This window comes from Lissotriton vulgaris, chromosome 2_1 (assembly GCF_964263255.1).
Source record: "Lissotriton vulgaris chromosome 2_1, aLisVul1.2, whole genome shotgun sequence".
Taxonomy (NCBI): Eukaryota; Metazoa; Chordata; class Amphibia; order Caudata; family Salamandridae; genus Lissotriton; species Lissotriton vulgaris.
Window position 1 is genome coordinate 573,988,423 of NC_141687.1, and position 17,735 is coordinate 574,006,157.

General features: G+C 43.0%; 1 protein-coding gene across 1 annotated transcript in view; it reads left to right on the plus strand.

Moving 5' to 3' along the window:
- Positions 1–5,864: 5,864 nt before the first annotated feature.
- LOC147730760 (uncharacterized) overlaps positions 5,865–17,735 on the plus strand; it is a 29,259-nt gene continuing 17,388 nt past the window's right edge. The window contains exon 1 of the mRNA XM_086958625.1: positions 5,865–5,978. The gene's annotated coding sequence lies outside the window, so the exon portion shown is untranslated. The remainder of the gene's footprint in view (positions 5,979–17,735) is intronic.

Below are 17,735 nucleotides of genomic sequence, written 5' to 3' on the forward strand. Positions count from 1 at the left end.
TAAACAATGTTTATTACAACGATATTTATGTAATCGATATGACTTACCTGTCAGTCGATATTCTTGTCAACTATATTTTTGTTGTCAATATTTCTTCCTCACAATATTTTTGCGGCGATATTTCTGTCCCACGATATTTTTGCGGCTATATTTCTACTCTGCACCTCAGTTTTCACTACGTCAGCCATCCCGCGGATGTGTCACTTTTTTTTCACAACCCATCTTACCTAAACCATGGTGCACTGTCCTGTAAATATGATGCATCTATGGCATAAAAAATTATGTAACAAAGCACAAATATTTGTGACGCACCCCTGCCTTAAAGCAGCAATGTGTCAGTTTTTGTAAATGAGGCCCTTAGACCTTTTGCAAGGACTGGCCTTCGTTGGGCTCCACTGCATCTTTAAGAATTACTTGCGGGGGGCCATGGCCCAGGAGACAGCGCAAGATTGATTCATTCATTTTTTCAGGGGCAGCAGGCATGCATGAAGTCCCCTCCCCAGACTGTCCATTGGCCCAAGCACCCCATCGCCTGGACCATATATGCGGTAAAGCGTGACACCATTCCCGACCCCCAAAGAAAAGGATACAGCAGGACCACCTTTGTGCAACTCTGCCAGTGAGGATGTTTTCTCCCCCTCCCAGTGCCCGTGATTGAGGGTAGTGGGGTGGCCACCAAGCAGCAACACCTTGTTTACACAGAGTGGGCAGGGCAGAGCTGCTGGCTCCTGCAGCAGCAGCAAAAGAGGCGGTCAGTGGTGGGCTCCATTGACTACCCCGAATGTTGAGAGCAGGTGGGATCAGGTACCCCGAAATAAAAAAAAAACAGAAAAGAGACGTGTTGAACTGGCCCTTTTGCACAGTCATCCCAGAACTTTTTTTCAGACTTGTTGTTGGTGGTTTTATGTCTCTGGGCACTTTATCACCACTGATCAGTGCTAAAGTGCACGTGCTCTCTCTTGTAACTTGGCATTTGTAATTTACCTGTGAGTCCCTTGTACAGGGCTGGTAAATTAAATGCTGCCAGTGGGCTTGCAGCACTGCTTACGCCACATACCGAAGTAGCCTTTCAAACCTCTCTCAGGCCTCTGCCACTGCAGGGCCTGCGCACACAGTTTACTGCCGTTCTACAGCCTGCAGGAAGTAGAACTTGTCTTGCTACTCCCGTTGCATCGAGCCCAATGATGAGGGTAAGGATGGAGACTATGCCCTGTGCTGGCCAGGCCCTGAGGGCTTGGGTGGGATTCCGCTCATGACCGGCTGCATGCTTCCTTTCTCTCTTCCACTGCCGAGGAGGGCTGGCGAGCGCAAGGGGGTGGTACCAAAATGTTACCGCAGCACCAGCCATGGAGTGGAAGGCAGGAGACCCAGCAAGGCCTCCCCACCGAAGTTGGCATTGTGGGGGCACCCACAAGAAGACCCCCCTTCGTGTTGGTTAAGAACGGGCTGCCCAGTTGGTTTCCGGTCTGAAGGGGCCATTTTCTGATCCCACTCGGGCGCTGCTGCAGCAACGGATTAACTACCACATTTTTGGTAGTAGTTGAGCAGATGGCTCAATCGCCTATGAGACCAGGAGCACCATACACCATGTAGTAGGAGTGCCGGTGCTACTCCTCATGGTTGTCTAACCTGACTTCTTTATCCCCACGCTAAGGTGGATAAATGGTGACTGTTAGGTGATCTGTGTTTACAAACAGGCACTTCCCTGCAGGGAGTGTCTACACAGAAGTTCATCTGTGGATATTTTACATGATGCCTCCCTTTAATAGCCTCATGTGTGTGCCCTGATGGGATGTTGTTGTGCATATCTTGCAATGGTCAGCAAGGGGCACCTAGGGGTTCAGTGATGGTGTTTATGCATAAGGTTGTCATGATGTTTTTGTAACATGTGCTCCCTAGGAGCGTTACTTCAGTGCACTACAGGTGTTATGACAAATTGCACATTTGGCAAAGGGATTTGTGTACCCTATGTGATGTCATGACAAGTGCCTAGTGGCACAGTGATGTATGTGATTGGGATCTAATGTGTTTTTTATGAATAATACAAAGGCTATTTTTATATAACCTTGTGTGGAGTCTCTTTTGTGGTGTGCCTAGTGTGTCACTGTTGAGTGTGTCGCGCAAATGCTTTGCACGAATCCTCTGGGATAAGCCTGACCGCTCTGCCAAGCTACCAAGGAAGTGAGCAGGGGTTATCTTCAGAGTGTAACCCCCTTGCCCTGAGTAGATTTGTGGGTTCTGCCAGCTTAGGTGCATACCCTAGCCAACCATAAACCCCATTTCTAATAAGGCGCAAGGCTGTGCATCCAGAAAAAAAACAGTAGCTCTCCCCGGCTCAGCGGCAGAGCCTCTTAGTCAATATTCACTGCTCCTGGCTGGAGCGCCCCAGAATGCCATGCTGGGTTTCTTATTCCAAATCTTTCCTGCATTGTGGTCACCTCAGGAGGACAGAGGCACCACCAAAAAAAATCAGGAAGTGTTATGGTGGGCTGTAGAAGTGACAGCTACATCCTAAGAGTAATACTTGCTGGGAGTGCGGTCCCCTCTAAGTTCTTGTTTTATGGTTGCATTTAATATGGCCTGAAGATGTACGAGGAAGATACATGTAATGAAGTGCTATCTATGGGTTGAATCTATGGTTATAGTTTATGTGATCGAAAGTGGTGCTCCCTGGGGTTTGTTTTAATGATTTCATTCTCATGGCTTCAGTATATAAAAATCACACAGACACATGTCATGTTAATTTTAAAACACTTTAGTAACATAATAAGGTTGAAAATTGTTGTTGATAAAGGTGGATATGCTTTATTAACATTAAAGCATTTATACACAAAATGATGGTGTTTTTAACATGTTATTTGTTGATCTTGAACCTTTGACCAAGCCAAAAAGACTTACCTTATATGTTTGTGCAACCATTTAGGAGGTCAAAGGTGATGATGTAATGTCATCTATGGAACTTTCCTTTTTTTAAAGAAAAATCACTCACTGAGCATTCATTTAATGAGTGTTATTATTGTGTGTCAGTGAACAGTGATTACTAGCCCACACCACCTCGCCTGAGTAGGCCTTGGACTGCTCTGTTTCACTACCCTGAGAGAGTCAAGGGCTACAATACGGTGACTGGTTCCCAATAAGGAGACATTTTGGAGCTATTACTTGTGCATGCCACACAACTAATTACCCAATTTCCTATTGCATCCATCTTTGCTACTACTACAATCAGGAAAAAACTCATGAGATAGGGCCTCTGGAGGCTTTGATGATGTCCAGTGTGAGGAGTTTTCTGATTTCTTTCTCTATGGCTTCCTGCAGGTAGATGTGACTCATCTGTGCCCTTGTACAACCAAGCAGATTGCTTCATTTATGTGCAGTTTGCCTCTCACATCCTTCCTTTCCCTAATCTGCTGAATTGCGTTGGGAAAGTTTGCATCACTGGCAGGCTAGCTTGTATTTTGTAGTTGATGGCTATAACTTCTACGGCAGCTGCATTGGTGACCCTTCTATTGTGGCTTAGGGTTGCTTCAAATAACCTGAAACTTCCAAGTGGCTTGAAGGCTGCAAACACATAGACTTGGACATCAGTTTACTTCAAGTTTGGTGTTGGCCAGGTTAAACGGTATGGGGTTAATGGTCATGCGTACTACTAGGCATTTACCCTCTGCTGCTCCATGCTACTTGGCAAATGTTTTCCTTGATGTAGTTCACAGTCAGTATTCATAGGCCTATTGCTGTGGAGAGGCAGAGAATGACAAGTATTGGTGTTACAGGAGGTATATTTCAGCTGCTGTTTTTATTTCTCATGTGCTAGCGGTCAATTGTGAATTTTCCTTTGCTCTTTAAAAGTTTAGCTCCTGCGTACGTGTATATTGAACTGGGTGTTCAGTCACGTGCTTTGTGTTTCAAAAGTTCTACTTCCTATGCTTCTATGGCATTCACTGAGTGCCCTTGTCTATTATGTACTCTGCTTAGTGGTCTCCCATCATGAGGCTGATTGTTATCTTTTGACTTTCTAGCCTTTGGTTGACATTCTTAAGAGCCTTCTTCATTACTGCCTTCAGATGAAAATGCTGCGGTTGACCTGCTGCATGTTGTTGTGGAAGACAACAATGATGGTTTGGGCTCAATGGCTCTTACTTTCCACCACTGCCTGTACCTGGGGATTTCCGCTGTCCTCATTCTCGCTATCAGCACTCTGCCTTTCCACACCCTTCTTGCTAGTGGTATACAATCTTAAAGTGGTTTTCCTTTCCACAACCTTTGCACATCTGCTTCATGCTGGGTATTTCCCTTCATGTGGGTATAGTAGTCCACATCTGTAGCATATCTGCGATGTTCACCCGGATGCTGACCCGAGTTTGTCTTTGAATGCTTGTTATTGCTTTTATGAATAATACGTTTCCTTAAATGTTTTTTGAACTCCATCATGGCGGATTTCTTGTTGGCTCTTTTTTCCGCTCTCGCTTTAGCAACCATTTTGGGGCATATGTACATGGACTTTACGCCGCCAGAACATCACTTTTTAAGATGTTGTGGTGGCCTTAAGTCCATTGCCTTATTTGCAAGGCTGCATTAAACTGCTTAACGTGGCTTACTACAGTCTGTAAATAAGGCCCCCTTTCATGCTACACTTAGCATGAAAAGTGCGGGCAGCGGATGTTGCGGTGCGTGTTCCAGTGCAACACCCATTGATTTTGATGCTGCAACCTATTTACAAGGGTGGCATAAATATGGGGCAGCTCCACAATTAAGTCCAAAACAACCTGGTCTTAACATGGCAAAACAAGGAAAATGTTAACTTTTTCCTCGTTTTGTTGTTTCTTTGTGTGCTGCATTGTGCAGCTCACATAGAAACAGCAAACCACCACAAATTATTGTTTATGTGCAGGAAGGTGTACCTGCCTGCACAGAAACAATCATTATAAACATTACGATTTGCAACTTCTATCTGTGCTGCACATTGCAGCACACTAAGGAGTTACAAATCGCCATTCTGGATTGTTTATGTGCAGGAAGGGGCACCTTCCTGCACCTTAACAATCATTTCCCACATTTCAGGCACCCTTACACAATGGTGCTAGGGTGCCTGTGTTGGCGCTAGGCTGCTTAATTTAGTGCCAGCACTAGGGGAAACACAGGGGTGTGCTGTATCATTGTAAATATGGCGCATCCATACGTTTTTGAACTGATGGAGCGTAGCGTTAGCAATTTTGGAGCTAACCCACGCTCCTCAAGTTCATTGTACATATGCCCCTTTGTCTGATGAATATATCACTTTGAGCATCCTTTGTCTAAATGATTCGGACTGACACCCATGACATGATTTTTAGGTGCATGGTTTCTTCATTGTTAAATTAGTCGAATCAGCAGCGCTTGGGGGGTCCCCTAGTTGTTCTGCAAATGTGTCAAATATTTCACTTGGGTGTTGGGGCGCTTTGTTAAACATGTACCTCTCATAGTCCACATTAGCTGTAGGTTAAAAACATTTTTTGCAAGGACGTCCATCACTTTCTGCTATGCTATTATTTCCTCTATCAGGTGTTTCTTGAAGACATCCTTTACCCTGTCACCTGCTAGATTCTTTTGGTACTTGAATAATGAGCATTCATTTTTTTGTTCTAAAGTGTCTCTTTCCTTTGATTTGCTCATGCAAGTGCTTTTGCTTTGTTTGTTTTCTCAGTTTAGCCAGTGCTGCTTTTTATGTGGGCTGTAAGATGTCCTTTCCTAAAATCGCTGCCCTCATTGTGTGCATGTGGGTGTCCTGGGTTGGTCCATCTCAAATCACCAGCCTCCTGGAGCAGTGGGGTGTGTGCGGACGTGCTACACTTCTTATTCTGCTTTTCTTTTTTCTTTTGTACAGGGATATGTGCATACTGCTCTGGACTTTGTGCTGCCCAGGCATTGTCTTCTGAAGTGTGCCTCAAATGACATATATGGATATATAGATAAACTTCTGGACTATGCTATGCTTATTGTAGGTAAGTACAATATGCGTGCAAGCTTCTGGGTTACTCATTGTCCTCCTCACTTTGCAGGCCCGATTGATTGCTGTGGGTATGCAGGGCTTGCAGGTTTGTTTTCATTGGCTCTGGGCAGCTGGGTGGGGATTTCATTGCACGATTTTTGTGCCTGGTAATGCAGTTCCCTATTCCGCCCTGACTTAACAGATCGGTCAATTGGCAATCACTTGTCCAATGCAAGCTTCTCGTCCCTCACCTTCATCATCAGTTGTTGCGTTCCCAACCAGCAATAATGAAGCTCACACAGATTATGTGAGTTAAGGGCAATTAGAGTGGAGTAGGGTAGATCAGGTAAGAGTGGAGTCGGATGGACTGGGGTAGATTAAAGTTGAGTGGGGTAGACTGAAGTAAAGTGGGGTAGATTGAAGAGGAGCGGAGTGCAGTGGCGCCAATTGAGTGGGGTAGATTGGAGTTGGCTTGGAGTGGGCAGATTAGATGAGGTAGATTGGAGTAGGGTAGTTTGTGGTGAAGTGGTGTAGGGCAGATTAGAGTGGGGTCGATTGAGGTGGAGTGGGGTAGATCGGAGAGGAGTAGATTGGAGAGGAGTGGGGTAGATGAGGGTGGAGTGGAGTGTGGCAGATCGGAGTGGGATAAATTAGGTAGATTATGGTCTGGTAGATTGAGGTGGAGTGATGTAGAATGGAATAAGATAGATAGGAGTGGGGTATATTGGGTAGGAGTGGGCTCGATTGGAGTGGAGTAGATTGGAGTGGAGTCGGATAGAGTGGTGTGAGATAGATTGCGATGGGGTGGGGTAGATTAGGGTGGGTAGATTGGAGCGGGGTGGATTGGGTTAAGGTGGGCTCGATTGAAGTGGAGTAGATTGGGGTAGATTGGAGTGGGGCAGATTGGATGGGGAAGATTGGAGTAGGGTAGTTTGTGGTGGAGTGGGGTAGGGCAGATTGGAGTGGGATGGAGTGGAGTGGATTGGGGTGGAGTGGGTTACATAGGACTGGATTGGAGTAGATTTGAGTGGCATGTGATAGATTACAGTGAAGAGTAGTGGAGTAGTTTGGGTAGAGTTGAACGGAGTTCTGTAGATTGGAGTAAAGTGGAGTGGAGTTTATTGGGTACAATGGAATTGTTAGCTTGGAGTGGGGTAGATTTCGGTAGAGTGGAGTGGGATAGATTGAAATGGGGTGGAGTGGAGTTTGATAGGTTGGGGTAGAGTTGAGATTGGAGTGAGTTAGATTGGAGAAGAGTGGAGTGGGGTAGATTGGGGAAAAATGGAGTAGAGTAGGCTGGAGTGGAGTAGGGTAGTTTGGGTGTATTAGAGATGGGTATATTGGAATGGAGTGGGATACATTGGTGTGGGGTAACCTGCAGTGGGGTAGATTGAAGAGGGATGATTTCAGTAGGGTGGTTTGGGGGTTAGATTGGAGTGTGGTAGGCTTGAGTGGAATGAGTTGAATTGGAGAGGGGGAGGGTGGGATGGGGTAGATTGCAGTGGGGTGGGGTGGAGTGGGGTAAATTGAGGTAGATTTAAGTGGAGTGGAGTCGATAGGGGTAGATTGGAGTTGGGTAGATTGGGGTGTGTTACATTGGGGATGGGTATATTGGAGTAGGGTAGATTGGGGTGGAATGGGGTAGATTTGAGTGGACTGGTGCACATTGAAGTGGGGTAGATCGAAGTGAAGTGGAGTGGGGTCAATTTGGGTAGAGTGGAGTGGTGTGTGATAGATTGGAGACGCAATATATTGGAGTGGAATGAGGTAATTTGGGCGGATCGTAGTGAGATAAATTGTGGTAGAGTGAAGAGGGGCAGATTGGAGTAGAGTATGGTAGATTTGAGTGAAGTGTGGTACATTGGAGTGGGGCAGGCTGAACTGAAGTGGAGTGGGGTAGAATTGGGTAGAGTGGATGGTAGAGTGGAGTAGGATAGATTGGAGTGGAGTGAGATAGATTGTGGTGGAGAAAGATAGATTGTGGTCTATTGGAGTGGGGTAAATTGTAGTAGATTGGAGTGAGGTCAATTGTGGTATAGGTTAATTAGAGTGGAGAGGAGATGAATAGATTGCAGTGATGTTTGGCGTGGAATGGGGTAAATTGGAATGGATTATGGTAATTTGACTGAAATAGCTTAGAGTGAAGTGGAGTAAAGTGGAGTGGGGTAGATTGAAGTAGAGGCATGAAGATTCGAGTGGAGTGAGTTAGAGTGGGTTACATTGGAGTGGGGTGCATTGCGTACATTTCAGTGGGGCAGATTGGGGTGGGGTAGACTGGAGTGGAGTGGGGTAGACTGGTAGATTTGAGCAGGTTGCAGTAGATTGCTGTGGAATGGTATATTGGAGTGGGGTGGGATAGATTGAGTGATTGGGTAGATTACGGTATGGTAGATTGGAGAGAAGTGGGTTAGATTGAATTGGAGTGCTGTAGCTTGGAGTGAGATCAATAGGAGTGGGATAGATTGGAGTGGAGTGGGGTAGAGTGAAGTGGAGTTCATTAGAGTGGTGTGGGGTAGATTGAGATGGGGTTGGGCAGATTGGGGAGGGGTAGATTGGAGTGGGTTGAATTGGATTAGGGTGGAGTAGATTTAAATTCAGTATATTGGAGTGGGCAGATTGGATTGGGAGGATTGGAGTAGGGTCCTTTGTGTTGGAGTGGGGTAGGGTAGATTTGAGGAGGGGTGGAGTGGGGTGGGTTGGGATGGAGTGGGTTGGCTAGGACTGGAGTGGAGTAGATTCAAGTGGCATGTGATAGATTACAGTGAAGAGGAGTGGGGGAGGTTGGTAGAGTGAAATGGAGTGTAGTAGATTGGAGTAGAGTGTAGTCAATTGGTTATATTGGAGTGGGGTAGATTTGGGTAGAGTGGAGTGGGATAGATTGGAATGGGGTGGAGAGGAGTTTTAGTGGAGTCGAGATTGGAGTGATATAGATTGGGCAGAGTGGAGTGAGGTAGATTAGGGTGTGGTAGAGTAGGGTTAATTGTGTGAATTATAGTAGGGTATATTGGAATGGGGTGGGGTAGATTGGAGTAGGGTTGATTGAGGAGGGATGATTTGAGTGGGGTAGTTGGGGAGTAGATTGGAGTGGAGTGGGGTAGACTAGAGTGGAGTCAGTTGATTAGAGAGAGGTAGAATGAGGTGGGGTATATTGAAGTTGAGTGGGGTGGAGTGGGACAGATTGGAGTAGAGTGGGGTAGATTGGATTGAGTGAAGTAGTGTGGCTCACCGGTTAGAGGCGGCAGACCCGAGAGCAGAGGACGGCCCGGGACCAGGGTTCGATTCCCGGCGCGGCAGGTTTCTGGACCAGGGTCAGCGGACTCGATAATTCTCTCGCCTCGGTGCCCACTCTGATCAGCGATCACACTCGGCAACTCTGGGCATTAGCTTGCCTCATCTTCACTAACGGCCCCACCAGACCGCCGGGGATGCCTGGTCTCACCCTGGAGATACCCATTAAGGGACCATCTCTCAGGGAAGCCAGGAAGGGTTTCGCAGCGGTCGAAGCGCCTTGGGACCCTACGGGTAAGTAGTGCGCTATATAAATGCCTATACATTTACATTTACATTTACATTACATTTACATACATTTACATACATATTTACATTTACATTGGATTGAAGTTGAGTGGATTGCAGTAGATATGGGTATATTGGAGTGGGGTAGTTTGGGTGGGGTAGATTGGGAAAGGGTATATTGGAGAAGGGTAGATTTGGGTGGAATGGGGTGGATCTGAGTGGACAGTTGTACATTGGAGTGGGTTACATTGTTGTGAAGTGGAGTAGGGTAAATTTGGGTAGAGTGGAGTGGAGTCTGGTAGAGTGGAGTGGGGTAGATTAGAGTGGAATGAAGTAGATTGGGTGGATTGTAGTGAGGTAGATTGTGGTGGAGTGAACTGGGGCAGATTGGAGTGGGTGAGGTAAATTTGAGGGAAGTGTGGTACATTGGAATGGGGTAGACTGGAGTAAAGTGGAGTAGGGTAGAGTTGAGTGGAAAGTAGTGTGGAAGAGTGAAGTGGGATAGATTGAAGTGGAGTTGGGTATAGTTTATTCTATTGGAGTGGAGTGGGGTAGATTGGGTGGATTGTAGCGTGGTAGATTGTGGTAGAGTGGATGTTTGTAAATTGGCATATTGGAGTGGGATAGATTGTGGTAGGTTGGAGTTAAGTAGACTGTTGTGCATGGGGTAGAGTGGGGTAGATTAGAGTGGAGAGGAACTGAATAGATTGCAGTGAAGTTTGAAGTGATGTGGGGTCAATTGGAATGGATTGGGGTAATTTGACAGGAAGACTGAAGTGAAGTGGGTTAGATTGAAGTACATTGTAATGGGATGGATTGGGGTACATTGCAGTGGGACAGATTGGAGTGGATTGGAATGGAGTAGGATAGACTGATATAGATTTGAGTGTCATTGGGGTGGAATGGATGTATTTGGAGTGGGGCGTGGTTGATTGGATTAGATTGAGTGCAGTGGGGTAGACTGGAGTGGAGGAGATTGGATTGGAGTGTTATGGAGTTGAATGGATAGGGGTGGGGTAAATTGGAACAGGGTAGATTGTAGTGGAGTGTTATGGATTGGATCATAGTGGTGTGGATTGGGGTACATTGTAGTGGAGTGGGGTAGATTGGTTTAGAGTGAGGTAGATTGAAGTAGGGTAGATTGGAGTGGGGTGGAGTAGATTGGGGTGAGTGGGGTGGGTAAATTGAAGTGGGTAGATTGGAGTGGAGTGGGGTAGATTGGATGGAATGGAGTGGGTAGATTGGAGTGTAGTAAATTGGGGTACATTCTAGGTCAGCAGAGTGGGGCGGAGTAGATTTGGGTACATTGGAGTGAAGTGGAGTGGTACAGATTGGAGTGGAGTAGGGTAGATTAGAATGGAAAGAGTAGAGTGGGGTAAGTGGTGTGGAGTGGAGGGGCATAAAGTGAAGTGTGTTGTGTCGTGGAGTGAATGGCATAGACTGGAGTGGTGTATAGTTGAGTGGCGTGGCTAGTCATAATTTTGTTAGAGTGAAAGGGCATATAGTGGAAAGGTATGTTGTAGAGTGTAGAGGAGTGTTGTAGAATGAAGTGACAAGGCATAGGGTAGAAGGACATAGATTGGAGTGGAGTTGCGTAGTGTGACGTATACATGGTGTGGTAGTGCACTGCCATTACAGACAGATTTTCTATTGAAATGACCATTACATTTGCACCTAAATACAGTTTACTGCACACTAACAATAATGTGTACAAATGTCATCACCTAGAGTATTGATTTCTTTTGATCATATTCAAATATTTGTTTCCATCACACTTCCGAATAACAAAAATAATGTGTTCTTTTGTACAGATTCTGATATATTCTGAAACATCAGCACAGTTAATTTGTTTTTGTGTGTGCTAGAAAATAAAACCCTATGCCTTCTCTCTCCTCTTACATGGATAATCAGCAGGATTGTCACATAACTTCTCTCACTTTAAAGTTAGAGAAAGAATAGTAAGCACCAAGCTCTCTTGGAAGGCAGAGTTTGACATTTGACTTGTGTCTTTGAATGGACAGCAAATGTGACAACATAAAAACAAGATTTAAAGGCATGCTTAAAGAAAGCAAGTTAATGGAAGAATCGAGTAAACAAGATTTGTGAAATGGGAAGGATGAAACCGAGCTAGGTAGCCTAAAGCAAATAAAGCCAGCAAATAGAAAGCCAGAAAATGTGAGCTACAAACCACAAAGCCAAAGGTAAGCAATATGTCTTTCACCAACTAGACAACTGCACTGTCTGGTGGCTTCGACCTTAAAAAAGACTGCAGGTGGGTGGAGGTGGCAGCAACAGGGAGCAGGTGAGTGGGAAAGAGAGACAGTCTAGAGGCAGATGCACATCAGTGAAAAAGCAACAGGGGATTTGGAGGGAAAAGCCCATGAGTGTGAGTGAAAAACGAGGTTGAGTGTAGAGGAGAAGCACTGAGTCGAGAACGAAGAAAACAGAGTGTAGCGGGGGAAGAGAAGTGCACTAGGGAGGCCTATGGAAAACCTTCACAATATTTTTGTCCGTGATACTCTTGACACAATATTTTGTTGCACAATATTTTTGCACAATATATATATATATATATATATATATATATATATATATATATATATATGTATATATATATATATATATATATATATATATCATCAAGATACATTGCTATGAGTTTTGAATAGTAAATCTATACTTACCCATTTGGATTTATCTTCTCGATATTTTGGTCCTCAATATTTTTGACACAATATTCTATCCGCATAAACTCTTTGGCACCGAAATTCTGTCAGTGATCAATGTATTTACATATAATAATTTTGAGTGCTTGCCCTCTGATAGAGTACTTGCAGATTCTATATTTATGAGTAAAGTCTTTATCTTTAATTTCTTCATATAATTGCATAACCTTCTATTGGCCACTTCTTTCAACTTTCTTTTTTAGGTGTAGCTTACAAGACAGCACAACCTGTTTGTGAAAAGACCTATTATCAGCAAACAGGGGTTTAAGTGTCCACACATTGCCTACCATTAGTTTGCTTTAATGCTACTCTCGTTTTCTTGCTATTTATACCTTAGCATGTGTATATTTCTAGTCCTCTTCTCTTGTTTGTCCCTCCCCTGCAGAATTGCCTCTCAACACGTGTTGCTTTTTACTGCTTAAGTTTCAGGCACTACTTTTTTTTTCTTTTTGACTAAGCACTCCATGCACTCCATGTGAGTACTTGTGTTTTCCATAAGCCCCCTAGAGCACTTCTCTTCCCCCGCTACACTCTGTTTTGTTCATATATGTACCTTGACGAGATGATATATATATATATATATATATATATATATATATATATATATATTCACTGAAAGAACCATAGGTTTCACACCAGTTATAGTTAGGATTTACCATTTTAAAAACCTATTATTTCACACCAGTTATAATTAGCTGGAAATTTTACTGACATAAAACCATTGAAATTCCCACGTTATAGTTAGTTGGACTCACTATAACTTGCGCGCCTGCAATGCACTGCTGATGACGTCACATATTACATCACTCATGACATGGTCAGTGACATCACTCATGACATCACTGATGACACCAAGTGAATGTGTGTCTTTCTGAAAAATAAATATGTTTTATATATGTTTTTATAAAGGTCGATGGAAGACTACATTTTTAAATAAGTGTCTAAATGGATGTTTTTTAAAAAAAAAATTGATTGGTTAACTGGCTTATAAAGTGTATCTTAGTGAATACATATATTAGCGAGTAATTTTTAAATCTTTAAATATATGTATCAGTGTTTCACTTTGTGTATGAGTGGCTGCATGGGTTGGTGACTGACTCACTGTTTGTATGTGTTTTGAAGACAGCATATGTGCAGGACTGTATGGGTGGATGAGTGTGTATATGTGTGTGTTAGTGAGTGAATGCCTGCCTCACTTGGGTCTTTATGAGTAACTACATATGTTTTAATCTAGAATATGTGAGTATTGAGGTATGTGAGTATATGTAAGAGTGAGAGATTGAAAGAGTTCCTGTTTAAATAAGTATGTGTTTCTTTAAGTGATTGTTTAACAGAGTAAGTATGTGTAAGTTTCCTTAGAAGTAATGTGCTAGTGTGTGTATAGTTGTATATGCAAATAAATGGATGTTCAATAGTTTATGTGCATGTGTGAGTATGTGTGTGAGTAACTTTTGGATGACTGTCGGTGTGTAACAGGATGTATATGTGTATCACTACATATGATGAGTGAGTATATGTATGAGTGACTATATAGAACTGTTGCTGAATGAGTGGATGTGTATATAGATGGTGGAATTACTGAATTGGTTGGTGTAACTGGTATGGGTATTTCAATTTTTTTGAAAATGTTAGTTTCTATTTTTGAATATGTGTTTCAACGGTTACATCACACTGAAAGGAGCTCTGTCAGTCTGTCACAAGGATGGTGTCATCAGTGATGTCATGAGTGATGTCACTGACCATGTCATGAGTGATGTAATATGTGACGTCATCAGCAGTGCATTGCAGGTGCGCAAGTTATAGTGAGTCCAACTAACTATAATGTGGGAATTTCAACGGTTTTATGTCAGTAACATTTCCAGCTAACCATAACTGGTGTGAAACCTATGGTTCTTTCAGTGAATTTAATAGGTTTTTAAAACGGTACATCCTAACTATAACTGGTGTGAAACCTATGGTTTTTTCAGTGAATTTCACAGTTTTTTTTAAATGCTAATTCCTAACTATAACTGGTGTGAAACCTTTGGTTTTTTCAGTGAATTTCAAAGGTTTTTTAATAGCAACTTTCTATAGCTATGAAATGTAATTTTTTTTATAATGAATCCTATATTGTATATTTATGTAATACTATTTTTTTATGTACATTGTTCATGGGTTTTTTTTTTGCCCTGGAGCACTCCCGGTGCGCGTCCCGGTGAGCGCACCGGTAAGCACAGTCTTGCGGCGCGTAGCGGTGAGCGTCCCGTTAGCGCTTTTGCTGCAAACGAAAACATTATCGTGACGTATCGCGTAGCCACGTCCGCATGATACGCACGGCGTAAGCGCACCCGGAAGCACCGGAGTGCATACGATCGCGCAAAGTAAGCATCCGACGCGCTTACGTGACGCGCCCCAGGGCGCGCCTCGGGGCGCGCCCGGGGACGCGTAGCGTAAGCGCGTTGGGTCATGTGACCTAAAAATAACACTTTTTTTTGGTTCAGGGCAGTTTTGGTTTCGAAATGATGAAAGCCCCGGTCATGTAAATGCACAAAGCCTGTCACACCAACAAGAATTATCAATGGGAAATTTTCGACAATATTTCAAATTCACAAATGTAATACAAGTTCGATAACACGTGTTTCGTCGATTGGGATGGAACCCACGACTTCATCAGGGCTGGGAAAAAATATAATACAGAAAATGTTCGGGTTATGAGATAAATTATCCCATCCACATTAATTATACATGAGTCATTATATTCGTACCATAGCAAGTGGGCAATCATCATTACCATATAAATCCCTTAGCAATGCGGGATCATGCATTAGGAGAGGAAATTATGACGGGAGTGTCAGTAACCTCCCATGTAGAGAAGGAGAGGCTCTCTCATTGTCGAGAGATGGTGCGGGTCCCCACAGTTCGTGACCTTCCATTCTATTATTGTGCTATACTATGTAGTCGAACAATTTCATGTGCTCATCCCAGTTTTTTGTGACCACGTAATGTGCTACCTCCCGTGAAAAATTGTGTCGGTTCTGATTGATCTATCAACGACAGTGTATCATTTGTGCTCTGTCAAACCTATTTGGGTGCTGAGTACATAATACTCAGGCTTATCTGCTATTGGACGTTCATACAGTTTGCGCCTGGAATTATCAAGTAATTGGGAGATATTCAAATTGTCAGCTTATTAAGACATCACATTGTCCAAGCTTGATACAGTTACCATTCTTAGTGTATCAGTATAAAGAGCGTACCTTCTGACTGGTGATAATTCCAACCCAGCCTTATGTGGCATGGGTAGTAGTATGCATCTGAATCTTGATTGTTGTGTTAGTGAAATCTGCAATTTACAAAAAGATTTTATTTAATACTAATGTATGAGTTGGGAGGATAAGTATTCCTCTTTTATCTCATCGTTATTCAGGTCATGGGCTTACCTTATGAAAATATTGTGTTCCGTTATGATATAAAGTCTTCACCGGAATCACGATTATGTTTAATCTGTCCTTCCTCCAAGGTTTATTATTTGAAGCGAAGTTGCTCCCTGCTGTTGAAAGTCAGAGAAAAAACGGAACTATTATGGCGGCGAAAACTATGTGAGGGACGAGCGATTATTCTCGTGTTCTATGCTTATCTCCCGATTAAGTCCTTGATTTAATCTTACCTCCTATATTTTGAAGTCCAGGGGCTGCGAGAACCAACTGTCCGTGGCGTGGTCTTCTGTGTTTTGGAAGTCCGCGTCTGTAACCCGGATGTTGTTAATATACTTCCGGTTTCTATTTGAACTTGCGCCCGAGTTATTTAGGTCGTGTCTGTCCGCCATTGTTAAGAGGTATCTATATATTATAATGTCATAGCCAGATTAATAGCGTGTCAGGTAGTGCGCTTAATATTAGCAATATTCTGTGCAGGCGAAGATGTGCTTTTGACTTAACCAGTCCAATTTTACTGATTGGTCAAAGTGAATCTAATTGAGAATAAAAATGAAATTATCTCAAAATTAGTGCATTTGAACTGTGGGGTCTCGAGAACATGGTGTTCAATATGTGTCATTCGACATATATATAGAGAATATTGATATCCATCGGCATATACATTAGTTCAACTATGAGTATACATAGCATTGCATGTAACAAATTAACAGGTTATGTAATCTTTACATTCATTGGGCATTTCGGATGTTGTTTCTAAATTCATAAAATCCCATTTATAATATGCAAAAGAAACAAAGAACATCATTAGAGGGTACATTTGCATATAAGACATTCGTCTAATGTGTACAATATAGTGTTTTTGGCATTTCTAAATATAGAGGTGGTGTTAGTGTTATATCCACTAATATATCTCAGTTACCCAAAAAGTAGTGTAGTTCCTGATCAGCATTCATGCCGTACTCAACTGCACGCATAGTCAGTATCCATGACGCTTCCCTGCGTCTCAAGGCTAATTCTCTGTTACCTCCTCTCGGGTCGTTCTTTACCTGGTCTATTGCACAAAAGCTAATGATTTTCTGTTTGCCTTGTTTGGGACATAGGTTGACATGTGTAGCAGTGTTGTATCTTGTGTCCTGATATTTTATGGCTCTTATATGCTCAAAGATTCTCTCTTTGAGAGGTCTTATTGGACTGCCTATGTATAAGCTACCACATTTGCAATTAATCATATAGATTACAAAGCAGCTATTGCAGTTCAGTAGTTGTTTGATCATAAATTCCTTGCCCCTGTAATTACGAAATGTTTTGGTTCTGTTCATTGCCATGGGACATAGCTTACATGTTCCACATTTGTGAAAGCCAATACTTTTCTGTGTCAGCCAGTCAGGAACTGTTTTCTTGTTCATTGGGTAGGTCGGACTTATCCAGGATTTTATACTTCTTCCCTTTCTGTATGTTATCAGGGGATTTCTTGTGATATATTGGTTGAGGGATTTATCATTATTGAGAATCCACCAATGTTTTCTCATGCTGTTTCTCAATGTCGTTGCAGCATCATCATAATTCGTAATTAGTCTGATTTTATTACTAGTGCTGTCCCCTCTCTGTTTTTCACAGAGAGTCATTTCCCTAGGGATTTTGTCTATTCTCTGTTCAGCCTTGGTAATCATATCCATATTGTACCCCCTAGATCTGAACCTGCTCTTCATATTATTCTTGCACTTTGTAAAGTCCTCATCTTTACTGCAATTTCTCCTTGCTCGAGTGAATTCCCCAAATAGAATGGATTGAATTTGATGTCTTGGGTGTGAGCTCCCAGCATGTAAAAGTGGTGTAATTAATAATAAGAGCCTATACATTGTAAAGCGCCAATACCACCAAGATCGGTCATCCTTCTATCTCTATAGCCCCGGTCATGTGACCTGAAAATAACACTTTTCATTGGTTCAGGACAGTTTTTTTTCCTTATGATGAAAGCCCCCACTTTTTTCCTCATTCTCACTGTGTACTTTGAGTGAAGAAGACCTGTTGAAATACCTCTCTGTACCGTTTTGGACTGAAAAATGGCTTCAGTAACAGCAGCAGCAGAGCATCTCAGCCACCACTACCACC